The sequence below is a fragment of the Monodelphis domestica genome, chromosome 2 (genome assembly GCF_027887165.1).
Source record: "Monodelphis domestica isolate mMonDom1 chromosome 2, mMonDom1.pri, whole genome shotgun sequence".
NCBI classification, from domain to species: Eukaryota; Metazoa; Chordata; class Mammalia; order Didelphimorphia; family Didelphidae; genus Monodelphis; species Monodelphis domestica.
Genome location: NC_077228.1, coordinates 480,186,483 through 480,213,067, shown reverse-complemented (window position 1 = coordinate 480,213,067; position 26,585 = coordinate 480,186,483). Strand labels below are relative to the sequence as shown.

At 40.0% G+C, this 26,585-nt stretch overlaps 1 long non-coding RNA gene across 2 annotated transcripts; it reads right to left on the bottom strand.

The window, feature by feature from the left end:
- Positions 1-587: 587 nt before the first annotated feature.
- LOC103092210 (uncharacterized) lies at positions 588-20,419 on the bottom strand. 2 transcript variants are annotated; one of them, XR_001627295.2, is made up of 5 exons: positions 17,875-20,419; positions 16,401-16,699; positions 14,470-14,588; positions 13,073-13,159; positions 588-1,468 (listed from the first exon to the last, which is right to left on the bottom strand). It is a non-coding gene; the product is annotated as an uncharacterized LOC103092210 (long non-coding RNA). The 2 variants fall into 2 exon arrangements; XR_008916767.1 differs by having other exon boundaries at positions 13,073-14,588.
- Between the last annotated feature and the right edge of the window lie 6,166 nt (positions 20,420-26,585).

Here is a 26,585-nt window from a genome sequence, read left to right as displayed (position 1 = left end):
GAATCTGAGAGGAAGAAGCAGAAGAGAGACAGCATCTCTTCTCTTCCTAAGGAGATCCTGATTCCCATGAAGCACAAGAGATGTGTGAGCAGAAAGGGACTGTCATTAGCCTCCAAGTGGGAAGAAAAGAAACGCCCTAACCTTGACCACTCACCCTCCCCTCCAGCTAGGAGATGGATCAAAAGAGACAACTGAAGAAGAGTCTGGAAATGAAACCAGAATGGAGGGTGGGGAAGAAAGGCAGAAAAGATTTGCTCTGAAACAGGATCCCCCTTCAGAAATGGAGGGTAAGGGAGGAATTGCAAGGTGGAGATACTCTCCTCACTCTCTGAATCTTTCACAGTTTTCTTCATAAACATTCTGATCTCAAACCCTGACTCGTCTCTAGTCAGAGAAGCTCCTCTAAGACTGGCAATCACAGCTCTGACAAGTGATTTGAAAATGGAAGCTGTTTATTATCCAACTCCTCTAGTGATCTCCTGAGGCTTTTTAGACACCTTGATCCTTACCTCCATTACTGTCACTCTTCCCTCCCCTCCCCTCCCCTTCCCTTCCCACACAATAATCAATAATTTCAAAATGGGGAACTAAGAGGCAGCTGAAGCTGCCTAAATGGTTGGGGGTACCATCCTTCCTCTTAACCAGAGATGGGGGCTCCAGGAGAGAAGACCAGCTATTCTCTTTTAGGAGAGAGAGTAGATGGAGTGCTGGGGCTGGAGTAAGGAAGATTCATCTTTCTGAGTTCAAATCTGGCTGCAGATATTTACTAGCTAAGTGATCTTAAGCAAGTCACTTAACCCTGTTTACCTCAGTTTTCTCATCTGTAAAATGATCTGGAGAAAGAAATGGCAAGCCCCTCTAGTATCTCTGCCAAGAAAACCCCAAATGGGTCACGAAGCGTTGGACATGACTGAACAACAACAAATTCTCTTTTGAGAATATACAATGGGAGAGCAGCTGGGATTCAGGCTATGAGAATGGAGGGCAGTCAGAAGTAGGTGATGTCTGCCAGCATAAGCTTCTAGGTATTTTCCAACAGGCGAATGCATACTTTCCCTATGTCATCACTGTCATCTAGGGAAACAGAGAACTTCCAGGCCTCACATTTGTCTGTCGAGAAAGTACCTTTTGCTTTTGTCCCTCTAGGAAATAAAGCACTCAAAAAAACCCTTTGCAGAGTCTGGTTTCATTCTAGGCTGGGTCTTTCCATCTATTTCCTCTGATCAGGCATTACCCTGGAAATGTGGTGAGCTTTGGACCCATGAGGATGTCAACCCCAGAAGGATCAAAATCTTCTTTCTTAGTTTCAGGGAATAATATGAAACTTTCAAATCCACTCTCCAGGTTCCAAAGGTCGTACGTTAATTTGTGACTCAGATACCCAGAATCACAAAGTCTTTGAGTGGGAATAGAGCTTTTTAAACAGGTACAGCTCCAAAGATAACTCTGTTCAATGATCCACTGAGAACTGAAAAACAAAACAAAAACTTTTTTTTATAAAAAGAGAGATACATACTCTCCAATAGTGTTTACCAAAATCATCTTTGACACTTACCACTTATATGGCCTTGGACAATTTATCCTAGCTTGCTTGGCCTCAGTTTCCATGCCTCTACAATTAGACCAGAGAATATGAACCTTTTCCTTAGATCTAGAATTCTATATCCTGCCTGGAATCCAAACAGAGGGGGAAAATTCACCATGATAGGGATGTTCTCTAATATTCCTATTGAGAGATCATATTGTTCTAATTGGGTTAAGCACCTCAGAGCCTTTGCGGTGAAATCCATCTACTTTGGAAAAACAAAGTGGATAAAAATGCACATTTTCTGGACAGGTAGCTGGATGAGCAGATTGTTGGGCTAATTCACCAATAGGTGAATGGATGGAAAGAAAGAAAAAAAGAGAGATGCCAAGACAGAGGGATGGGGAGAGAGGGAGAATGTAACCCAGGGAAGTTAAGTGATTAAGTGACTTATCCAAGGTAGAGCCAAAAACAATGTTTAAACCCAAGTCCCCTGGTAATCAATGCTCATTCCACATTATATCACATTAGAGTTAATACCAACACAATGATAGGAATAGCTGGCATTTATCTAGCATATTGGGGCAGCTAGGAGGCACAGTGGATAGAGTGCTGAGCCTGGAGTCAAGAAGACTCATCTTTTTGAGTTAAAATCTACCCTCAGATACTTCTCTAGCCAAGTGACCATGGGTAACCCATTTGACTCTGTTTCCCTCATTTTCCTCATCTGTCAAATGAGCAGGGGAAGAAAAAGGGAAACTACTACAGCATCTTTGCCAAGAAAACCCCAAATGGGGTCACAAAGAATCAGACAAAACTGAAACAACTGAACAGCAATAATAATATACAGTGTTTTAGAGTTTGCAAAGTACTTTATAAATATTTCCTCATTTAATATTCAAAACAGTCCTGGAAGGTAGATACTATTATTATGCCCATTTACAGATGAGGAAACTGAGTCAGGCAAGAGTTAAACAATTTGCTCAGCCAATAAATATCAAAAGCTGAATTTGAACTCAGGTTTTCCTGACTCCAGGTTCTGCATTCTAGCTTGTGTCCCCTATTTTATTCAGAAAGGCATTGGGATAGGTGGGTGGGATAGAAATGGAACAATCCCTTTTTTCAAGGAATTCATATTCTTCTGAAAAAGTCAAGATTGAGAATAAGAAGTAACAACTGGAATTCTACTATGTTATCCTAAGATATGAGATGAACCAGAGGACATCTGCACATGGAACCCATCCCCTAGAAAGGGTTTCTAGAAAGACAAAGGGTGGAAATCTCACCCAATGAGATGAAATGGAAGGACTTAAAACTGCATGAAACAGCTAGTGCCCTCTTTCCTTAACCACTTTGTATTTATATTATATTTATTCTAAATGTAAGTATACATTGGTGTCTCCACTAATAGACTGCAAACTTCTTAAGAATAAGATCATTTTCTTCTTTGTATCTGCAGAGCCTAGTTTAGAGCCTGGCCCATAGTAGGTCCTCAAGAATGTTGATTGAGGGACTGCATGAATGGAGGGAAACTGCACTAAGATTAAATTGCAGAAGCATCAAAATTTCAAGTTCTCCTTCCTGGCTCCACTTTTTTTTAATCTTCTATATTATTTCCTTAGCTCAGAGGCACAGCTGGATAGAGCACCAGGCCTGGAGACAGGAAGACATTTTCTGAATTCAAATCTGGCCTCAGATACTTTTTTTACGGTATAACCCTGGGCAAGACACTTTAACCCTATTTGCCTCAGTTTCCTCATTTGTAAAATGAACTGGAGAAGAAGTTGCAAACCACTCTAGTATCTTTACCAAGAAAAATCCTAACTGGAGTCAGACATGACTCCTCATGTTTCTTTATCATTTACTATATGCACATCATAGTCTCATGCTCCTCTTCCTCTCATATCAAAACTTTCAAGAAAAGATGAGCAAAATACATTTGTTCTAAAAATTCAACTCAAAAAATGTTATCAGGCCCTTACTTTGGGCTAGACATTGTGCTGGGTACCGAGATATAAAGACAAAAATGAAGCAATCCCTCCTCTCAAGGAACTGACATATTTCTGGATGATTTAAATGGCATCACAATTTTAGAGGTAGCGGGGACCTTTGAAGCCATCAAGACCACCCCTTCCGCCATTTATATAGTGAAACAGACTCAAGAGGTTAAGTGATTTGTCTAGTATCATCTAGCTAGTCAGTTTCTATCATTGCATTTGAACCCAGCTCCTTGGACTCTGGAGTAGGTCTTCTTTCTATTGAACTAACCTGCCTGGAAGAGTTGGCTAGCCAAGCCAAGAGGGAGAAAAGGCCCCAGCTTTCCCATCCATCCATCCATCCATCCATCCATCCATCCATCCATCAGTCCATTCATTCATTCGTTTTCCTTGGACAAACACTCAGTCTCCCTTTTGTTCTTTATTCAGAATCATGCTGTCATTCTTCTACTGATGGTGATTGATAAATGAATTCTAGTCAGGAAATGGCTAAAAGCAGAAACCTGGAGTTGGATTTCCAGCTTTGTGGGATTAGAAATGTCTTTCTCCATTGTCATCTTCTTGGAGCTTTAAATGGATTATTGACTTATTGCAACACTGGGTAACAATGGATTCCAAGCACAGGATCAGCCAGCAGCCTTGGCTGGCCAAGAGGCTCTCTTTGTTCAGAAAGAAAAATCATTTAGATAACCTCTAGAAAAAGCAATAGGAAACAGGCAGACCTAGGGGCCTAAAGAGACCTCAGAAAACTCTATAAAATGTTTGGAAATATATTAATATTTAAATATATATTTGTATATAAATGTCTACACTGCAAACCATAAACTCTTATCATCCACTCAATCTCAATGGACGGGGAAGCATTTGTTAAGCCTCTACTATATGCCAGGAACTTTGTAGATATTATCTCATTTGATCTTCACCCAACAAATGGTGCTGTTGTTATTCCCATTTTACAGTGGAGGAAACTGAAGCAGATAGGTTAAGTGACTTGTCCAGGGTCATGCAGCTAGAAAGGATCTGAGGCTGGATATGAACTCAGATCTTTCTGACTCTAAGTTCAGGAGTCTATCCAATATTCCCCTAAGCTATCTCCTATAAAAAGAGCAGAAACAAGGAGTGGAACTTTTTTTTTTTTTTAACACAGCCCACATTTATAGTTAGAAGACTTGGGTCCAAGTCCAGGTTCTGCCAATTACTATGACCTGGGAAAAATCATACCCTTCCTGTGCCTCCATTTTCTCATCTGTCAACTGTAGGCAATAATGCTTGCACTGAAGGGAGACAGGAGAGGAAGGAGTGCACCTTAGGAAATGACCCATCTCCTAGGGTTGCAAACTAAACTGGAAAGTCTTTTGTAAATATAAAACCTTTATCAGCAGGAGGCGTTGATAAAATTGGCCATTTATTATGGTCATTTCCAGCACCAGCCAATAGGAGTCACACATTAATGCTATAGGCAGTAGATAAGATAGAAAATATCTATAATGCCATTATAAAAAGCTCATTATCCCATAAATTCAGCAATATCAAGATTCAAATCAGGTCCCTTGAAGCGTAACCACGTACTAAAGTTCTAAGTGAACACAGTTAGCTGAAGGGGCAGATGCCAGCCGTGTGTGCCCACCCCTACCCCCAATTCCCTATGGAGGGGTTAATTTACAATCAAGTGCTTAGGAAACAGGTCTTAGAGGGTCAAAGCAGATGGAGGAGAATGAGGAATGGAGAAAGTGTGGAAATAAGGAAAAAGAAGGAAATGAGCATTCATTAAGAATCTACTATGTGACAGGTACTATGTTAAAAGCTTTAAAATTATTTTCTTATTTGATTTTCCCAACAACCTGGGAAGGTATTATTGCCCTCATTTTATAGATTATGAAACTGAGGCAGACAGAGGTTAAATAATATTCTGGGAGTCAACAGCTAGTAAGTATCTGAGATTGGATTTGAACTCTGGTCTTTTTGACTCCAGTCCTGGCACTCTATCCACTGTGCCATCTATGTGCCTCTGGGGGGAACACATAAGTGGATAATTCTGGAATTTCCCATCACACCTTTTTAAAATATAAAAATTTGCCTGCCTGGTTCATCACCCTTGAGTTTTATGAAAGGGTATGAAGTGACACCCCAAATATTCCTGCTGTCCCTTAGTAACCCGTCATGGATCTGTCCTGAATGAACCCATCTATCTAAACCTTTTTTCATCCACTTAATGATAGGAATGAAAAAGTTCCATCAATGTATTGCCCACTCTATAGTGTAACGCATCCTTTAAGGGTTAAAAATGAGCCACTCACAGGCTTTGAGGACTGTGACTTTTTTCTGGTATTTCCTGATCTGATGAATCCATATTCAAGGTAAAGTTCCTCATCTTGTCACCCAGGATGGCTGCCCATTCCTCTGGTCTCACAGCTCTCATTCCAGTCTCAGAATGACTTCAATGGGACCTTCACTTACCAAAAGTCAGCCCTGGTCAAATTGGGGGACTGGAGTTTGTCTTCTATCTCTATTCTCTTCATTCCATACTATTTTGCCTCCTCAATGGGAACCCCACTTCTACCCCATATACCAAGTTAATGCCATCTTCGTTTTCCCCTTATCAAAACCTAAGAAATCTCAGAGGCAGCTAAGTGGCTCAGTGGATAGAGAACCAGGTCTGGAGATTGGAGGTCCTGGGGCCAAATTTGACCTCAGGCACTTCCTAGCTGTGTGACCCTGGGCAACTCACTTGACCCCCATTGCCTAGCCCTTACTACTCTTCTGCCTTGGAATCGGTACATTCTAAGACAGAAGTTAAAATTTCTAAAAATAAATTTATTTAGTTATAAATTTATAAAAATAAATAAATGATTCAACAGTTTAATGTGTGGGCTCAATTCTATAATAATCCATTACTTCTCCCATTTTAACAGAGGACAAACCGAATAAAAGGAATAAAACTCTAATGGCAGAATCTCAGCATTTAATGGAGGTAGTATTAAGGGGCAAAGGAGACCTTCTCAGCTTGCCCAGCATTTAGCACAATGTCTGGCCCATCAGCATTGAACAAATATTTGCTTGATTGTTGATTGATCTCACCCCAACAACCATAGAAAGCTGTTTATTGCATCTATTCATTGAAGGGGAGAAGTGACCATTGTCCTTCATTGAATGGTTTGCAGGGAAAGGATCATAGGGTCTTAGTGGAATGCAAGTTCAATATGAATCAACAGAGTGATACCATAGCCAAAGAAGCTGATGCAATATTAGGTTGCATTAACAGAAGCAAAGTGTCTGGGACAGGGCAGGTGATAATACCATGAAACTACCTTGGTCAGGTCATTTCAAGAGTCTTGTGTTCAAATGTGAAAGCCACGTTTTAAGAAGAGCTTTGACCAGCTGAGGAGTGTCCAGAGGAAGAGAGTAAAGAGGACTGGAGAATATGTCACAGAGCAGATAAGTTGGGGAATTGGGAATATTCAGCCTGGAGCAAAAGAAAACTTTCTTGAAGAAGGGTGAGGAGGGGAAGGACATCATACTTTTTAAATTTGTAATTGGGAAGCTGTTGTGTTGAAAAGCATTAAATTTGTTTCGTTTGACCCTGACTTAGGGCTAAACTAGGAACTTTGGTGAAAGTCAGAGAGAGGCAAATTTCAGCTGTATATAGAGGAAAACTTCCTAATGATCAGATCTGTTCAGAAGTAGAATGGGCAACTCCTGGGGCCTGAGGTCTCTGTTCCTGGAGGTATTCAAGTGGAGGCTACTTGGCTTCTTATCAGACATCTTTTAAAGTGGATTTTATTTGATTGGGGACTGGATGACCACTGATTTCCTCTCTACTTCTCATAGTCTTGGGTTTTATGAATGCAATCTGTCCATGGGTACAATGCCAGGTGGGGCGCTGGCACAAGGGCATTGGCATGTGGCAATAGAGGACTGGAGGAAGCAGAGGACTATAAGGAAACCATCTCTAACAGATTCCTTTCTTCAATACCAAATACATCACAAGAGGTAGAGAGAGATCTTTGTACCCTCCAAGTAGCTTAATAAATAGTGAATCAAGTGGGGCATCCCAGGAAATCAGCTCTGAGCAGAGAGGCAGCTCTGGTCCTTTGTTGTCTGGGATCTCCATGTCTTTGCCATCACCAATGGGGCCAGGTGACTAGAGATTTCCCAATGAGAAATAATTGAGAAAGAGACGGGAAAGCACTGCCCACTGATCAGAGCTAAGGATCAAGTCAGAGACAAGCAAAGCTGCTGATTAATGGACTTTTTCCTTTAAAAAGTAATTGCTGTAGAAGGACTTATGGCTCACTTTTCCCTCCCCAAAGACAGAATGTGGGTCCAGGTAACATGGCCAGTGGTCTGTGGGCTTGTTTCAAAAGGAACAGGAAGACTCTCAGCACCTCTGGTTATTTGAGATCACACCTCTTAGCTACCCTTGGGCAAACTTCTATGGGACTAACTTTTCTTTTTCTTTTTTCTAACCTTTACCTTCTGTCTTAGAATCAGTACAAAGTATTGATTCCCAGGCAGAAGAGAGGTAAGGGCTAGGCAATGGGGGTTAAGTGACTTGACCAGGGTCACACAGCTAGGAAGTGTATGAGGCCAGATTTTGAACCTAGGACCTCCTTTCTCCAGACCCAATGCTCTATCCACTGAACCACCTCACTGGCCCTTGATAGAACTACCTTAAAACCTTCAACTGTCAATATATCTGGGGCACATCTACAGACCACATATCATCCCAGATCCCACCAGATAATATATGTGAAAGGGCTCGGCAAATCCTGAATCACTATATAAATATCAGCTGATGGCATCTTGTCCATGTGCGGGAGCCCTTGATGTATCATTGTCACCCCTGAAATAGAAAACTCTCTACATTCCACTTGTTGCGTGTGATGGGACAAGGACACTTCTGCCCCTTGCTTATTCATATGCTGAAATGACTTCCCTCCCAAGCTGGGCAAACAACTTCATGATTCCAAGCCAATAACCAGAGCTTCTAGTCTCTCATCTCTGTGGCAAAACAAAAATAAACAAAAAAGTGACAGCTCTAGGCTGTTGGCAAATGCTTAAAAACCTTCGGAGGAGACTCATCCTTCTTGAATCCCAGCTAGAGGCAGCTAACTGGTTCAGAAGACAGAGCATTGGGCATGAAATCAGGAAGATATGAGTTCAAATCCAGCCTTATTCTATGACTCCCTGGGAAGTTATTTAACTTGACTCAGTTTCCCTGACTGTGAAATGAGAACAATAAAATCATTTACCTCTCAGGATTGTTTTAAGGATAAATGAGATGTTTTTAAAGTGCTTTGCCTGGCACATAGTTGGTGCTTAACAAAACTTTATTTCCTTCCTTCTAGTTATCTTGTACTCCAACTTGGCTGTCACGGATATAAGGGAACCTGTCATACATACATGAAAATGATTCTGCAATTCTCTGATGCTGTCTTTTTGCATTTGGGGTCAAGTGACTTGCCCAGGGTCACACAGCTAGGAAGTGTATGAGGCCAGATTTTGAACCCAGGTCCTCCCATCTCCATACCTAGTGCCTCTGCCCCACTTTCCTTCCTGGGACACCTCTTTATGGATGGCTCAGTAATCCCCCTAGAGCTGTCTGATCAAAGTGAAGGGGTGATTTATAGCAGTAATCTCCAAAACTTTAGTGATCACATTTCCTATCAATTAAAAAAAAACAAACCTTTACTCACCTCCTAATATGTGTATATTTACATATCTATAAACATGAACTTCTGTGCTAATAATCATGTACATTACACATTCACATAAAATAGAAACATAAAAAAATTAAAGTAGAATAATATTTTATTCTAGAATCAATTAGGAGCCATTGGAGTTTATTGAGAAAGGGCAGTAACATGGTCAAGAAGATCACTTTGGCAACTGTGTGAAGGATGAATTGGAGAGGAGAGAGATCTCAGGCAAGGAGGCCAATTAGGAAACAGCTGGAATAATCCAAGTGAGAGCTAATGAGAACTTCAGCTAAGAACTGTGGATAGCTGTGGGAGAAGAAAGAAGGGGACAGAAAGATGAGAGCTGTTGGAGAGGGAGATATGACATCTGGCAACTACCTGGATATGTGAAGTAAGGGAAAAATGAGAAGTAACGGAGAACACCAGGACTGAAAATTGGGGCTATTTAAAGAATATGAGTAAGGTAGGAAGTTTAGAAGAAGAGTGGTTTCAAGGGTAAAGGCAAGGAGTTCCATATTTACTAGGTTGATGAAAAAGGCCATCAGCCTTCAGAGAAAGAACTGATGAAGTCCAAATGCAGGGTGAAACATACTATATTCAGTTTTCTTTTTTTGTTTGAGATCTCTTTCACAAAATGACTAATATGGAAGCATTTTTTGCAATATTGCACATGTCAAATCTATATCAGACTGCTTACTATTTAGGGGAGGGGAAAAGGGTGGGAGGGGATAAGAGAGGGTGGAAAGGAGGAAGCGAATTTGGAACTTAAAAATTTTTAAATGAAAGTTAAAATTGTTTTTATATGCAATTGGGGGAAATAAAATATTAAAAAAAACTAAATATAGAAGTTCCAAAAATGGGAGGAGTTTTAGGAGAAATATAATATAATCCCAAATCCATTCAAGTCAGTTTATTCTGTGCCACTCCAAAACTGAAAATTATGTGTGTGGGGTGGGGGAAAGTGTTGTTTCTCACTGGGCACTGTTCCAGAAGTCAGAACCTAGAATTTTCTCTTCCAAGTGAACCAGGAAACAGAGTATGGAGGATGCTGGGGTGTAGATGGGAGGAGAGGGGAGAAATTTGTCTTCCAGTACTTAAAAGAGATCTCTTTCTAGTCCTGAGAAGCCTTTAGAGCCACAGAAGGCTGTCATGTTGGAGTTGGAGGGAGAGGAAAGGGATGTTGAAGAGGGTCATGCCTAGTGATGGAGACTATCCTATGATCAACTAGCAAGAGACTCCTTTAGGGTTGTCATGTTCTCTGCTTTGGAGAAAACTGTTCTAGAGCAATGGATTGGCTTGGATTTTGTGGGAATCTGTGCTCAAAGACTTGGCTTTTCCAGTTACTTCCTAGGCAACTAACTTAGTTCCTGAGCCTCGGTTTCCCTATCTATAAAATTACAGAGTAGAAATAGATGGCCTCTAAGATTATCTGCCAGCTCCAAATTCCATGAGTCTAGAATGCCTGCCAAAGCCAATAGGGTATGCTAAGGGAGGCAGCTTCTCCTTCTCTTTTTCCTTATTAATACAGGCTCAAAAAAGTTACTAAACACTATAGCCTGGATGCCATCTAGTGTTCTGATGCAGTCTACATCTGCATTCTTGATCTAGAGAATCTCTGTAGCCAATCAGAAGATCATAGATTTAGAGATGGCAGAATTCTTAGAGGTCATGTAATCCTACCCCTTTCATTTTACAAATGAGGAAACTGAGGCCCAGTGATATTAAGAGCTTACTTAACACAGTTGGTAGGGAGCAAAGACAGATTTTCCAATGCTTGGATTCCAAGACTGTTCTTTCCATGGTACACCATGCTGTCTCCTAGAGTAATTTTTTTTAGCTGTTCTGGAGATTTCTGGAATTCTTTTCTTTTTTAAAACCTTTATCGTTCATCTTAGAATCAATACTGTGTATTGGTTCCAAGGTAGAAGAGCAGTAAAGGTTAGGCAATGGGGGTTAAGTGACTTGCCCAGGGTCACACAGCTAGGAAGTTTCTCGGTCAAATTTGAACCTAGAACCTCCTATCTCTAGGCCTTGCTCTCTATCCACTGAGCTGCCCAGCTTCCCCTCAATTTCTAGAATTCTTAAAGCACTCAATACCCTCCCAATTTGATCTCTTTCTAGGACTAGGGAAACACCCTATTAGAGGAGAAGCCATAGCTTTGTCTAATCCACACTCCTGCCCTGCTCTGTTAGCCTGGATTAAAAGTATCCGACATGTCTCTGCAGCACTCATGAATGCTGCAAAACTAGATTAAAATGGAATATTTAACAGACTCAATAAAAATATGGCAGAGCATGGATCACATTCTATTTGAAGCATGTCACTGTACATTCACAGGGATCCTTGTGTATAGTTTCATTTCTACTTGACTTTGACACCATTTGGTCTGGACAAGGAAGAGTTGACTGCCAAGCCATTCTGCAGGTTGGGACTTGTTCCCCTGCTTAAGAATGTTGTTCTCAAATTCATAGAACCTTAAATGGAAAGAAGGGGGATTTCCAAGCAGAATCCCCCAGGGTTGAACCCTGTCCTTGATATTGATTGCCCTGGTGGCCTCAGTGTTTCCATCTATTAAATAAGGAGGAAGGGACCTGAAATGTGGTCATCTAGTCTGACCCCTTCGTTGGATGGATGAGGAAACCGAGGCTCCCAAGAGGTTCCATAGTCACATTTCCAGTAAATGTGTTCCAACCTGGACCCTCTGACACCCAGTCTGATGGTTTATTCCATTCTATAGCATCACTAACACCTCCTAGACAGCCATATCCTTGGGGCTTTTTCTGTTTGGCACCAGTTACTTGCCAACATGGATGGTGATTAGACATTCTGCATTTCTCAGCTTGGTTTGGATCCAGTCAAAATCCTGGCTGGGGTCCACACGGGTGCCCCTACCACCCAGGGCTCTCTGAATTGCTTTACTGTTGGAAGACGGGGGCACCATAGATCATAGAGTCTTTGAATCTCTATAACTTCAGAGCCAAAAGAGATGTCAGAAGACATCCCCACAATTTGGAAGAAAGGAGAGATGACTGAAGATCAAAGCTGCACCAGCTGTACCTGGGATCTTTGGTTCAATCAGCTATTTAAATCCCCCTTCCCCTCACCAGCCCCCAGCAGCTTTCTCTTCATCTCTCTCTGCCAACAGGGCTCTAGTCTTTTTCTCCCTTCCACTCAGGAGACACCCCCCCACCCCTAACTCAGGGCTTCTTGTTCCTTTTCTCAAAAGCCCTAAAAATAAAGCTCTGAGAACACAGTTATTCTGGTCTTGCTGCTAAACTGAGCCCTGGGAAAGGAAGGAGTTCTCAAGTTTCCTGGCCCGACCCATCAGAGAAAGCAAGGACAGAAAGCCAAGCAAGAAGGGGGAGGAGGCTCTGGGCTGAAGCTTAGCCCAAGAAACAACCTGGATTTTTGATGCTGAGGAGATGGGGAGGAGGAAAGGATGAATTGTGTCACGGTCTCAAATGAGGAACAGTCCAGAAAGTAGATCCCAGAGAGGCCAACACTAGCTGTTTCCAGACCCTCTAGTCCCTATCACAAACCCCCAACTGCAGAGGGTTTGGACCCCAGAACCCAGAAATAGCATTAATCAGGAATATTAGGAGAGCACTGCCCAAGTATGGGTAGTACTAAATGACCTCTGGGGCATGTCAACACTGGGATGCTAATTCCATAAGTTCCACAGGGATTCCAGTGAAGCAGCTTTTGGAGGGAACAACTCCTGCAGTTTGTGGAGAGATCTTGGGCAAGTAATTGACCTCATGATGACTTGGTGCCCTACTGCCCTGAAGAAGCTACTGTCTCTTCCCAAGTTCTTCCCTCTAACTCCAGGATCCTTTTTTTTTTTTTAAACCTGTCTTGGTCTGGCTTACAATGGAATTCCATGAGGATATCCAGAAGAAAAGGGCAGCCAGGTCATACAGTGGATAGGATGCTGAGTCTAGAAACAATAAAACCGGAGTTCAGATCTGGTTTCACTTATTAGCCATGTGACCGTGGGCAAGTCACTTACCCATTTGCTTCAGTTTCCTCACCTATAAAATGAGCTGGAAAAAGAAATTATGAACCACTCCAGTATCTTTCCCAAGAAAAATAGGGTCACAAAGAGTCAAACACAACTGAGCAACTGAACAACAACAAAGCCTGAAGAGAAAACTAGAGCAAGGGAGAAGGCAGAGAATAGGGACTGAAGAGAGGAGGGACCAGATGGGAGGAAAGAGTGGCATCTGAGAAAAGGGTCCTGGGAAGGCACAGAACAGCTTCCAAAGCTGAACCTTGTACACCCGTCGCCAAAGTATTTTCTCTTCAGTTGCTACAACCCTAAATTTAATCCTCAAGTAGACTAGACCATTTCCCTTCATTCTATGGGCTTGGTCCTGGCAAATTCTGTATGTGGAGAAGTTCCATGGGTAGACTTTCTCCAGGACACCGCAGTTAAGACCCAGGTAGCCAATCTCTGTAAGGAAAAAGCCCAGAATGACCTCCTCAAACCAGTCCAACAATGAATTGACACCGAAATGCCATTTTCTGCAAGCAAAAGAAATCAACTCATCCATCAGCGATGAGAACTGAAAGTGAATGGGGTGGGGTTGTAGAGAATCTTGTATATGATAGTTGAGCTGAGTTTGAGTCTTTTCCTGGGAAACAAAGGGCAAAGATGCTGAGGTACCAACCATGGGGACAATCGATTATGCTATGGAAATATTAACTGTAACTGACACAATTGATATGGAGGAGAACACACCCAAATGGAGACTTGGGCCAGCACCATTAGAAAAGTATCCCAGCCCCTCAGAGACAGCCTTAGAACCTCAAGGGGAAGATGGGAGCCCAACTTGCCAGGGAGAGGTGGGCAGCTTGGATAAAGACCTCAGGGTCTATGGCTAAACTGGTGGTGGCTCCTGACTCCCCAGAGAGAGTGGAACTTGGGGTAAGGAGTCCCAGGGTTTACCCAGGCTAAAACTTTCAAGCCTTTACAGCTTGTGACTTGTTATGTTTTCTGACTCATTGAACATTCTTGCTGTTCCCACCCTTCCTTTCTCCTCCCTTTCACACTGACTTTTCCCCATGCCTAGGATGTGGGCATCGTCACCACCACCTTGAAGAATTCCACTTGTCCTTCAAGAGAGGCCTCAAGTGTTGTGCTCGTGCCCTCCTGCCCAACTACCTTGCATTTAGCTTCTTAGTATTTAGTCTCTTTATGGTTATTCTGTGTATGCATGGATACAGAAGGGAAACGTGTAGACTTACTGTGTATATGGACATACATGTGATCTCTCAAACGTCTCTTGAAATCACACAGACTCAGGGTCCAACTTACTGGATGACCTCAGAAAAGTCATTTAATTTCTCAGTCTTAGCTTCCCCATCTGTATAATGGGGAAAATAATGTGTTGTTGTGAGTACTAAATGAAGGAGAATTTGTTAAATTCTTTGTAAAACTTAAAGCCCTGTATGTTATAATATACAGCACATTACATTATGTAAAGCCTCATATAAATATATTATATACAAATGTTATAATATTATACAATATATTACATTGTATAAAGCCCCATACAAATGTTATTATTCTACTATATGTTGCATTATGTAAAGACCTATACAAATGTTATTATTCTATAATATATTGAATTATGTAAAGTCCTATACAAATGTTATATTATTATACAATATATTACATTGTATAAAGCCCCATACAAATATTATTATTCTATTATATATTGCATTATGTAAAGACCTATACAAATGTTATTATTCTATAATATATTGAATTATGTAAAGTCCTATACAAATGTTATATTATTATACAATATATTACATTGTATAAAGCCCCATACAAATATTATTATTCTATTATATATTGCATTATGTAAAGACCTATACAAATGTTATTATTCTATAATATATTGAATTATGTAAAGTCCTATACAAATGTTATATTATTATACAATATATTACATTGTATAAAGCCCCATACAAATATTATTATTCTATTATATATTGCATTATGTAAAGACCTATACAAATGTTATTATTCTATAATATATTGAATTATGTAAAGTCCTACACAAATGTTATATTATTATACAATATATTACATTGTATAAAGCCCCATACAAATGTTATTATTCTATTATATATTGCATTATGTAAAGACCTATACAAATGTTATTATTCTATAATATATTGAATTATGTAAAGTCCTATACAAATGTTATATTATTATACAATATATTACATTGTATAAAGCCCCATACAAATGTTATTATTCTATTATATATTGCATTATGTAAAGACCTATACAAATGTTATTATTCTATAATATATTGAATTATGTAAAGTCCTATACAAATGTTATATTATTATACAATATATTACATTGTATAAAGCCCCATACAAATATTATTATTCTATTATATATTGCATTATATAAAGACCTATACAAATATTATTATTCTATAATATATTGAATTATGTAAAGTCCTATACAAATGTTATATTATTATACAATATGTTACAGTATATAAAGCCCCATACAAATGTTATTATTCTATTATATATTGCATTATGTAAAGTCCTACGCAAATGTTATATTATTATACAATATATTACATTGTATAAAGCCCCATACAAATATTATTATTCTATTATATATTGCATTATGTAAAGCCCTATAAAATGTTATATATATAAATTATTATATAATATGCTACATTATGTAAAGTCCTATACAAATGTTGTCACGATTATGTGGTATAACATTATTAATTATATTAATTATTAGGATTATGTGATATTACTTATAAATTGCTAATATTATTATTAGCATCTTTGAAGCTTCTCTGGTGCTCCGTCACATTAAAGGACAGGCTCTCCCCATGGTTTCAGGAGGAAGGACTTTCTCCATAGGAGTCCTGTTGTGCAGTTGAAGTGCCCTCCCCACTTAGAAGAGTCTTAGATCTTCAGCCAAGAGATCTGAATTCAAGGCTCAGTCACAACACTTGCTAGACTTATGATAGCACACAAATCATTTCACTCCTCTCTTTTCTTCTCTCTATTAGCAATAATACTAGCCACCATTTATATGCCACTTGAAGGTTTGATCGACCCTCTGTAAGACTCAGTTGGAATCACAGAATTATACAATTTGAGCGCTGAAAGGGACCTTGGCAACGTACCTGATACAGGAAAGGAACATAGCCAACATACAAAGGGAGAAAGCAACTTCTAAGCAGCCCATTGTACTCTGGGATGGTTCTAGTTGGTAGAAAGCTTTTTTTCTGACCTCGAGTCTTAACTTGCCTCTTTGCAGCATTTTTCTTTATTGTAATTTTCTCTTTTAAAAGTATTTATTTATTTTTCATTTGCATGGTGAAGCCATTTGTGATCGTTGTTTTCTGACATTTTAGGATTCAGAAAAGCAATTATTCTCGGAGGCCCACAGAAAACTACAGCCAGGGAGGACTTCATGAGGACTCTGTAAAGGGAGAAAAGGACTTCTGAGTCCAAACGTGTTTCATTTACCACTGTACGTTAATTTGGAGCCTCTCCTACTCAGAGACCTGTTTGTACAGCCCAGTTTAGAGGGAATGTTTTGTATGAACTGCTGTCACTATGCTATCTCAGTTAATTCCTTTTCTAAAAACTAAAAAAAGGTTGATAATAGGGAACACAGCAGTAGGAGCTCAGGCCTGGCCACTAGAACCCTGATGAGTGAAATAGTAACCTCTCTATGGAACCCAGGACTTGTCACCTTGAATATCCAGTTAGGAGAGTGGCAACAGAGAGGAAGATAAGACATTATTTGTTGAAAGTTGCTTGGCTTTTCTGTATCCACTTACAGTGCTCAGCACATAGTTGGTGCTCAATAAATGCTTTTTGATTGATGAATTCGTTAACAGTTGGGTACCCACAGAGCCTCCAAAAGCTACTATTTAATATTGTGGCACTAGAGGGAGCTCCAGGATAAGAGCTGCAAAGCTAAGTTATTGACCTGCTAGTTTGAACCTATTCTCATTCAGATTTGGGTGGCACCATTTTTTTTTAATGCAAAATTTCTTAACCTGAAATTCATCCATGTATTTTGAAAATTATTTTGATAACTAAATTAAAATATTGGGGGCAGCTGGGTAGCTCAGTGGGTTGAGAGTCAGGCCTAGAGACGGGAGGTCCTAGGTTCAAATCTGACCTCAGACACTTCCCAGCTGTGTGACCCTGGGCAAGTCATTTGACCCCCATTGCCTAGCCCTTACCACTCTTCTGCCTTGGAGCCAATACACAGTATTGAATCCAAGACAGAAGGTAAGGGTTTTTAAAAATAAACAAATAAATAAATAAAAAATAAATTGAAATATGATTGTTCCCTTTATTATCTTATACATCTGATTTTACACATTTAAAAACATTCTGAAGATGGGTCGGTGGGCTTCCCCCAGAATACCAAAGGAGTCCATGACACAACTCTTGTTGGATCTTATCCTTATTGTTGGTGATTTGGGGTAGATTCTTAGAATTGGGGAGAGGCAGTCCATCCCTTCATTTAACCAAGACTGCTCTTTGGATTCCCTCCCCCCCCATTCCTCCTTTGCTAGAACTCAGTCTCCTGCAGGGGAGGATCAGCAGTGGGTTAGTGGTGGACGTGACGCCTCTTACCTAGAGCTCATTTGATTGTTTCTTCATCTCACCATCTTTCCCCAATGCCTGCACTTCCAAAGCAAAAAGCTTTCTAAGAAGAGGAGAGGGGTTAGAATGAGTAGACAAGAAGCCTATGTTGTTGTTCAGTCATTTCAGTCATGTTTGACATTTGGGATTTCCTTGGCAAAAATGGAATGGTTTTACCATTTCCTTCTCATCTCATTTTACATATAAGGAACTGAGACAAACAGGATTAAGACAAATGACTTGCCTAGAATTCTATCAAAGGTGGGATTTGAACCCAGGTCTCTCTGATTCCGAGTCCAGTATTCCACTGTACTATGTTGTTTCTCTGAAGTGAGAGATCTGATCATCTCTATTGTCCCATCATTCCTTCTTGACCTCACCTCTTTCATGGATCCTATGATAGTATTTGCTAGACTTCAGCCAATCCTTCTTTCCTCTTTCCACTACCTCATTTAGAGGCAACTAAGTGGTTGTCAGGAAGAATTGAGTTCAAGTCTTATTTCTAGTTGTATGACCTTAGACAAGTCACTTAATGTGTCTTCCTTCATTTCCTTAAATGTAAAATAGGGATAATAATGGCAGCTACCTCCCAGAGTTGTGAGGATATATGAGATAATAATTTCAAAGCCCCTGGCACAGAGTGGGTACTATATAATCCTTTCCTCCTCCATGAAAACTAGAGCTATGGAGACTATTTTAGGCTTTATGCTGTCATGAAAAGAGGAGTCCTAGTGCCATCTCTGCCATTGGCTTATGCAGAAACCTGGGAGAAATCACTTTGCCCAAACAGTCCTCAGTTTACTGAGTCATTAAATGGACTAGATTGAGGAGTTATTAATGAGGATGAGTTAACAAACAGGCTAGATTAAAAGGGATTAGAATTGGATTAGAAGATTGTCTTTTATCTTATCTTTTAGCTCTAGAATTCGACAAGTCTGATTAACCCTTGACAAACAAGGGGTAGGATCAAATGTGGGTAACTTCATGAATGAAGGAACTCCCTCCGCCAAGCCATCTAACGCTGCGAAGATAGTTGCCTGAGACTCAAAAACTTGAGTGCCTTTTTTCTGCAAACGTACAAGTTGTGGTTGTTGGAGGAGTGATTTGAACCCAAAGCTTCCTGAATCCAAGCCCAGTATTCTAGGTCCCATTGTCTCATAACTCTAACTCCCATTTATAGACTGTTTTAAGGTTTACAGAGTCCTTGTCTCACAACCTATCCTTCCTGACAATCTAAAGTATAAGGTGAGAGTTGTAGGGTTTTATAGGACCTGGGAGATATCTGAGAATGCCTGACAAATGCCCTTCCTTGCCTGAACAGAACCTCTTTCTATAGCCTTGACCCTGATGCTTTCAATGGGATTAATGAGGTCCATTTTACCCCATGGCTACTGGGCTACATGGCTAGGGCTGCTGGGGCAGTAGCTGTGCCTAGAGCATTGCTCCTTATCCCATGCATTTCTGCTCACTTGGGGCAACAAGGTGGCAGGTGGGAGGGTGGATCTAGCTCTTGTCTCCTCCATTTGTGGCTTCCTAATCTGATGCAGCTCCTATTTCAGCTCTCTTCCCTTCTGCGGCATGAACAAAATAAACTGTACAGCTCAGAAAAACAATCCATCATTTTGTCAAAACATTTCCATGACAAAAAAAAAAATCCCTTCCAATCTTCTCTCTGGCCATTTTGCTTCAGTCTCATTAGCATGAGAAAAAATACTGTCAGAGAGATGAGTAACATGGGAGGGAGAGAGAAGGCTGAAACCAGATCTGTTCTGCCTAATGTCTCTGCCTCTGTTTAACTTGGTAGTACTGGGAACCTGATATACAGCCACAAAGCTGGTGGAGCCAGGCCAATAATTATTTTCTAATCCCACCCTTTCACTTTACAGAGGAAGAAACTAAGGTTCAAAGAGGGGAAATGATTTGTCTAAGGCCACTGAAGTTCATTTGAGTGTTTTTCCCAACAGAACAGGATCAGCCCTTAGAACCCAGTTATTTACTAGTTTCAGATCATTTGTGCACCCAATAAAATAACAGCTGAACAAGACATCCATTTACGGCTGGGTCTCTTCCCTAAATGGTTTATATCAGCCTGTCTCCTATTGGTCCTAGCATAGCTCACCACCACATAGTCACTGTTACTATGCTTCTGGCAAACAAAAAGGACAAGAATCCTGGGGAAGAGGCAGGAGAAGGACCCAAGAGAAAACTTAGAAAAATAAACCCAAAGGAAAGATGGCAAGAGCCAATGGGCCAGGGAAGCCCAGACAGTGCCATGACCTCAAGTCCTCCAAATATTCCTTTTAAAAGTCAGTGTTGGGAAGGTAACCTTTGGGAAGAATATTTCCACAAAGGCTGCCAGGACCAGGACGATTTCTGGTTGGCATCATAGCCAATAGCAATGATTGGGTGGATTTCAGCTTTCAGAGTTTGGAAGAAGAAAGCCCAAGAAATGTCAGCTCAGGCCAACTCCCAGGATATCTGTACTCCAGCCACTGTGGGTAACAGACTGATGACTGTCAGGTGGCATCCTGTTGGAGTTAACTTTTGACACATTTGCCTAGTATAACTTTTTAAAATAACCTTTTAAATATTTTAATAATAATTTAATAAATGATTAAAAATATTTTTAACAACCTCATCTACTGTTTTAGAATAGATGCTAAGTATCAGTTCCAAGACAAAGGAGTGGTAAAGGCTAGGCAATCAGAGTTAAGTGACTTGTCCAGGGTCACACATCTAAGAAGTGGCTGAGGCCACATTTGAACTCAGGACCTCTCATCTCCACACCTAGAGGTCTATGCTGAGCCACCTAGCTGCCCCAAGTATATCTTTTAAATATAGGGTAAACACAGATGAATGGGTATATGAGCCAGCTACAACCATGAGATAAGTGGGAACTTTAAAATAAATTTATTGTCCTAGTGTGGCCAATTTGCTGTTAATTAACTAGTATGACTAAGTGAGAAATTCCTTCCTTTATTACTATGTTGATGAAATAATGGATTTACAGAAAGACATCAAGGTTTCCCCTTGTCTTTCCCATTCAGAAGGTTTGTCCTGGAGAATGGAAGGCTTGGGTTGGAGTGGGGATATGATAACTATCTTCAAATGTTTAAAAGGCTAATGGATGGATGGATGGATGGATGGATGGAGGGATGGAGAGAGGGAGGGATGAAACTCGTTTTGCTTAGTTCAGAGGATAGAGGAAGGAGCAATGGGTGGACAATACAAAAAGACAAATTTAGGTTTGATGTCCAGATAAAATTCCAAACAGAGATGTTCAAAAGTGGCATTGGCTGCCCAGAAAGGGAGTGAGCTCCCTCTCCTTGAAGGTATTGAAGCAGAGGCTAGAGGATTATTTGTCAGCTAGATTTTAGTGGGTATTCATTTTGGGGTATGGGATGGACTCAGTGGAGGCTAAGGCCACTTCTGAAATTCTGAGGCTCCAAACACAGCCAAAGACTCACAATGTTCTGTAACAGGGGGTTAGGAAGAGACAAGGTGGCTTGATTGGGACAATGAGTGATAGGAATGGATTTTATCCTTAATATAGCCTTGATTTTTGCCATATCTTTGCTAATCTAATGAAACTGTTGTTCAACTATGACAACATCTGGATCTGGACAGAATGAGAGTGTCTGATAAATGGGAACTGAGTCATGAAGGAAACACAGCTATTGACAGATACTCCTGGACATAGAACCTGGACCATAACAGTAAGGGGCAACAGTATGGAACCATTGAAGACCACCTGCCCATGAGCTTGGCTACTCCTAACAGGATAAACCTTTCATTTAACAGTGAAATAGAAATTCCCTCCTGGTCCCCTTGTTGGGACACAGGGTAACTCATTTTAGCCTCTTTGTGCCTCAGTTTCATCATTGTAAAACTAGGGGATTGGACTTGATACCTCAGAGGTTCTTTTCTAGCTTTAAATCTATGAAATAGGTTACAGACATCTTGGCTTCTCTGAAACACCACTTGAAGCCCTGAAGTTAGCCTCTAAAACTGATGAGTGATCTCCTGTCATCCAGCTTCATTCCCTTCCCTACTCATTTGATCAGAGATGTTTGGAAATTTACCTTTCCTCTGTTGAGGGACATACTAGAATGTAATTTGTGGAATCAATCAATCAACAAGCATCTATTCATCATCTACTCTATGCCAAGAGCAACTAGGTAGTACAGCAGCTAGAACACTGGACCTGGAGTCAGGAAGACTCCTCTTCCTGAATTTAAACCTGGCCTCAGGCATTTCCTAGCTATGTGACTTTGGGCAAGTCACTTAACCCTTTTGGCCTCAGTTTGGAAATGGCAAACCACTCCAGGATCTTTACAAAAAAAAAAAAAAAACCCAAATAGATCACGAAGAGTCAGGCACAACTTAAAAATGACTAAACAACATATTCTATGCCAGGCACTGGAGATACAAAGACAAAAATGAAATCCTCCCTGCCTCCAAGGAAGATTATGTTCTATCAGGAAAACATGGCTACCTGTAATTCCATAATAAGAACTAACATGTATATGATGCCTTTAGTTTTATAAAATGTTTTTATAAATATGTATGAATATGTTCATATATATAATATATATATATATTTGTAAATATAAATAAATACTATATGGAGATAAATCTTTTCATTTGGTTTATTTTTTCAAATATATGTTATACATATTTTAAGTATATATATATATATATACCTATATACATACACATACACACATTTTAATTTTCACAACAATCCTAGGGAGAAGGTGCTATTGTTACCTCCATTTTACAGATAAGAAAACTGAGGCAGCAAGAGGTTAAGTGACTTGTCTAGGATCATGCAGCTAATAAGTATCTGAAGCAATATTTGAATTCGTCTTGTTTTGATTCCCAGTCTAGCGCTCTATCTCAATGCATCACTTAGCCATAACTAAGACAAAATATAGAGCATCTCAGTGTTGCTCATCTTCCTGAGATTAAATCTGGTCTCAGACAATTTACTAGCTATGTGATCCTGGGCAAGTCTCTTAATCTGTTGACCTCAGTTTCCTCATTTGTAAAATGAACTTGAGAAGATAATAGTAAACCACTCTCATATGTGCCAAGAACTTCCCCCAAAAAATGGGGTCACAAAATCAGACACAACTGAAACAACTGAATGACATACAAAATATATGCACTTAAAAGAGTAATTTTGAGAAGGGAGAACCTAGAAGCTGGGTAGATGAGGAAAGACCACCTTTCGGAAGGAGGTGAAATTTAATCTAGGCTTTGAAGAAAACTTGGGATTCTGAGAGATCAGTGAGATGAGAAGGAAGGACATTCCAGGCACAAGTGACAGAAAACAAGTTTTGTTTCAAGAATGGCAATAAAGTCAATTTGACTGGGCCATAGAGGTCTTGGGAAGGAGTAATAAGGATAGACTAATAAGAATAGAAAGGAAGGTTTGAGCCAGATGATAAAGGACTTCCTATGCCAACCTGAGGATTTTGTATCTCATCCTAGAGATAATAGGGAGTCACTTAAATGTACTGAATAAGGGAGCAAGACAGTTAGACCTATGCTTTAGGAAAATCACTGTGTGGAAAATGAATTATAAGAATTTATTAGGCACCTACAAACACCCTGATATTTTCTTTTTTTTAACTGTCTTAGTCTAAAATAGAAGGGCAAGGACTAAATAAACAGGGTTAAGTGATTTGCCCAGGGAGACACAAATAGGAAATGTGTGAGGCCAGACTTAAACCCAGGACCTCTCAACTTCAGGCCTGGCTCTCTGTCCATTGTGCTACCTAGCTGCTCCATTCCTGATACTTTCTACCTCTAGTTAAACACTGGAGTTCATTTAAATCCCATATTCCTCCAAAGATCAAATGAGATAATATTTGTAGAGTACTTAGCACAAGGCTGGTACATTGTGGCACTTAATAAATGCTTATTCCCATCCCCTAACCCTCTCTTCCCCAAGGAAAATGTTGTAAAGAAGCTGTCCATTAGCACACAGGCACAAACTCACATCCAAGGAAGTGGCCAGCAATACTACAGAGTATGGAGCAAATTAGATCAAAATGGAATTGGAAAATGTTTAACAAAATAAACAAAAATGCAACATAAATAATGTGCTTTTGTGGTTTTTCTAAACAAATATGTAACCCATAAGGATCCATTTCTATTTGAGTTTGGTGCCACTGCCAGTCTAGGGTCCATGGCGATGGCCTTTATACTTGCAATGGTTGGCTCCCTAATACTGGGGAGACCACTTGGATAGTAATAATTACTGGCTACTAGAAGAAACTGGGGAGTCAGAAGTTGTAGATTCTAATCCTGAATATGACAGTAATTACTTGTGTCAATCATTTCACCTTTCTTGATCTGTTTTTTCTTCTGCAAGTCCTTCCAACATCACAGAATTATTGGGAAAATCAAATGAAATGATACCTTCCCTCCCTTTCTCTCTTTGGTCACCTGTTGATGTCTTCCCATCCTTTAAAAACCAACGTAAACTTCTTCCATGAAGCCATCCCTGATTCAGTTAGTAACCATGTTTCCCCCTCAGGCCTCACATAATACATTGTTTTCTCACCTTTCAAATGTACTTCTCGTGTACTGTTGCATGTTAAACAGTCAGGAAGACCAGAATTCACATCCCACCTCTAACATCTGCTAGCTGTGTAACCCAGGTTGATCACTTTGAACTCTTTGCCTCATTTTCTCATCTTTAAAGTGAGGAGATTGGTCCCTCCCAACTCTAAATCTTTGATCCTACGTCTATGTTTGTGTTTTATCACCTTCTATGAGCTCAATAAAAACAGAGACTTGGTCTTGGTTAAACTCAGTACCTTCCTTTGCATCTAGCCCAGTACTCTACACACAACACACTCACTTAATCCAAGTTTGTTGAATGAATGGATGCTCTGAACTTGTTGAAAAGCATCAAAGCAGTAAACAAAATAAGTGACTCTTGTCATCCTTATTATTATTAATATTCCTTTACCATTCCCAAAGTCTCCTCACACCAAGTCCTCAGTTAGCTCAGAGGAAGATTCCCATTCTTATGGACGTGCAGATGGGAATCCCATTAGGATGAGATCAGCCCAGCATCTTGGAAAAGACCATGAGCAGCTTCCTCTGAGTTTATCTGCTAGCCCACACATGTGGAAGAACCCTGAGTGCTCCCAGGTGGTCCCAATTTCCTGGATTACATTTCTTGGCAGCTTGCCCAGATGTGGATGATTCTTCTTTTATCCATTAACGTGTCCCCTCACTCCTAAAAAGTCAAATGCCCCACAGTCCCAGAAAGGTGAAGACAAAGCTTGATGTGCTAGCCAATGATGTGTTAGCCAAAGCCAGCATTACTGACAAGAGTCTCTAAAGCTAGAAGGTCAAGTTTCTAACACAGCTTTCATGGTTCTTTCCTTTTCTTGCCAGGACTGGCAGAGATTGGTACCTCTAGGGTCCCTCACCTTCTCCTCTGAAATGCTAAGGAGAGCTGTGAAAGAAGAGGAATATAGATGCTAACAGACTAATAATCCAGCTAGTTAGATGGGTCAGGTCATTCTAGAAATTGCTCAAGACTTGTTTGAGACACAAGAACCCATTCACAACCAAGTAAATAAAATCGGTTTGATAGATTTTCTTTTTCTTCCCTAAGATTTATATTTGTTTTACTGGCTCTTCATTCATAGTGTTGAATGTGTATGTTTGGAAATAACCCAAGATTTTATTCTAAGGGCCAACATAAGACCAAAGTGTTAAATTGGTGAGATTTACTTTGGTGTTCTCCCTTCAGGGTTTCCCTTTTCCTTTGTCCAAAGCATATACCCTCCCACTGAAGACCTTAACCTTCCTTCCTAGGTATCATCTAAACTTATACTGGTAAATATTCAATAAACAGTTCTCGGGGAGGGGGGCAAAAATAATACAATTTAAAGTCTAATCTGCATCTTCAACCTTTTCTCCATTACTTTCTTAAGTCTAGACAATCAACAGTCATTCAAATCCTACATTTGTAGGGTTTTCTGATTTTCGAGATAAAATGCTTGTACTGAACATTTAAGAATCCTTTCCTGCGCCTGTTCAAATTGAATCAGGCCCACTCCTGAATCATTCTACAATCCAAATCTCTTCTACCATCTCCCCCACATTCAAACTTATCTCTTTTTGGACTCTTCCCTCCAGGGCCCTTTTAAAGAATGGAGGCTCTAACCAAGTACACTAATTTATGTCAAATAGTCAGTAATAGCAGATTATGTCATCCTACTTAAGGGAAATACTTGCTTTGGGAGGACATTGCCTTAACCCAAAAAGAAGTAGGAATTTCAGACACTGGGTCAGGCCAGACAGGAGATAGATGGGAACTAAGATGTGTCTCAGTACTCTGCCCTACACAATAGACTGTTACAGTCAGAGGAAGGCAAAACTGGAAGAGATCTGAGAGATCATCCAAGCCTAAGAGTTCTTAAATTTTGCTGTTCCATGGAGTCCTTTGTAACAATTAAAAGAGTGGTTGGTATAAACTGTGACCACGGAAATATGGTTTCAAGATATTGTCTTGAGTTAAATAAAATATAAGTGGTCACCAGGGAAAAATTCCCAAATACGAAATATACCCAAGTCAGCTGGGTTTTTATGGAGATTTTAATTAATACAAATTAAGGAATTAATGAAAGGGGGAGAGAGAGTAAGAGGAAATAATGAGAAAAGGGGTAGGC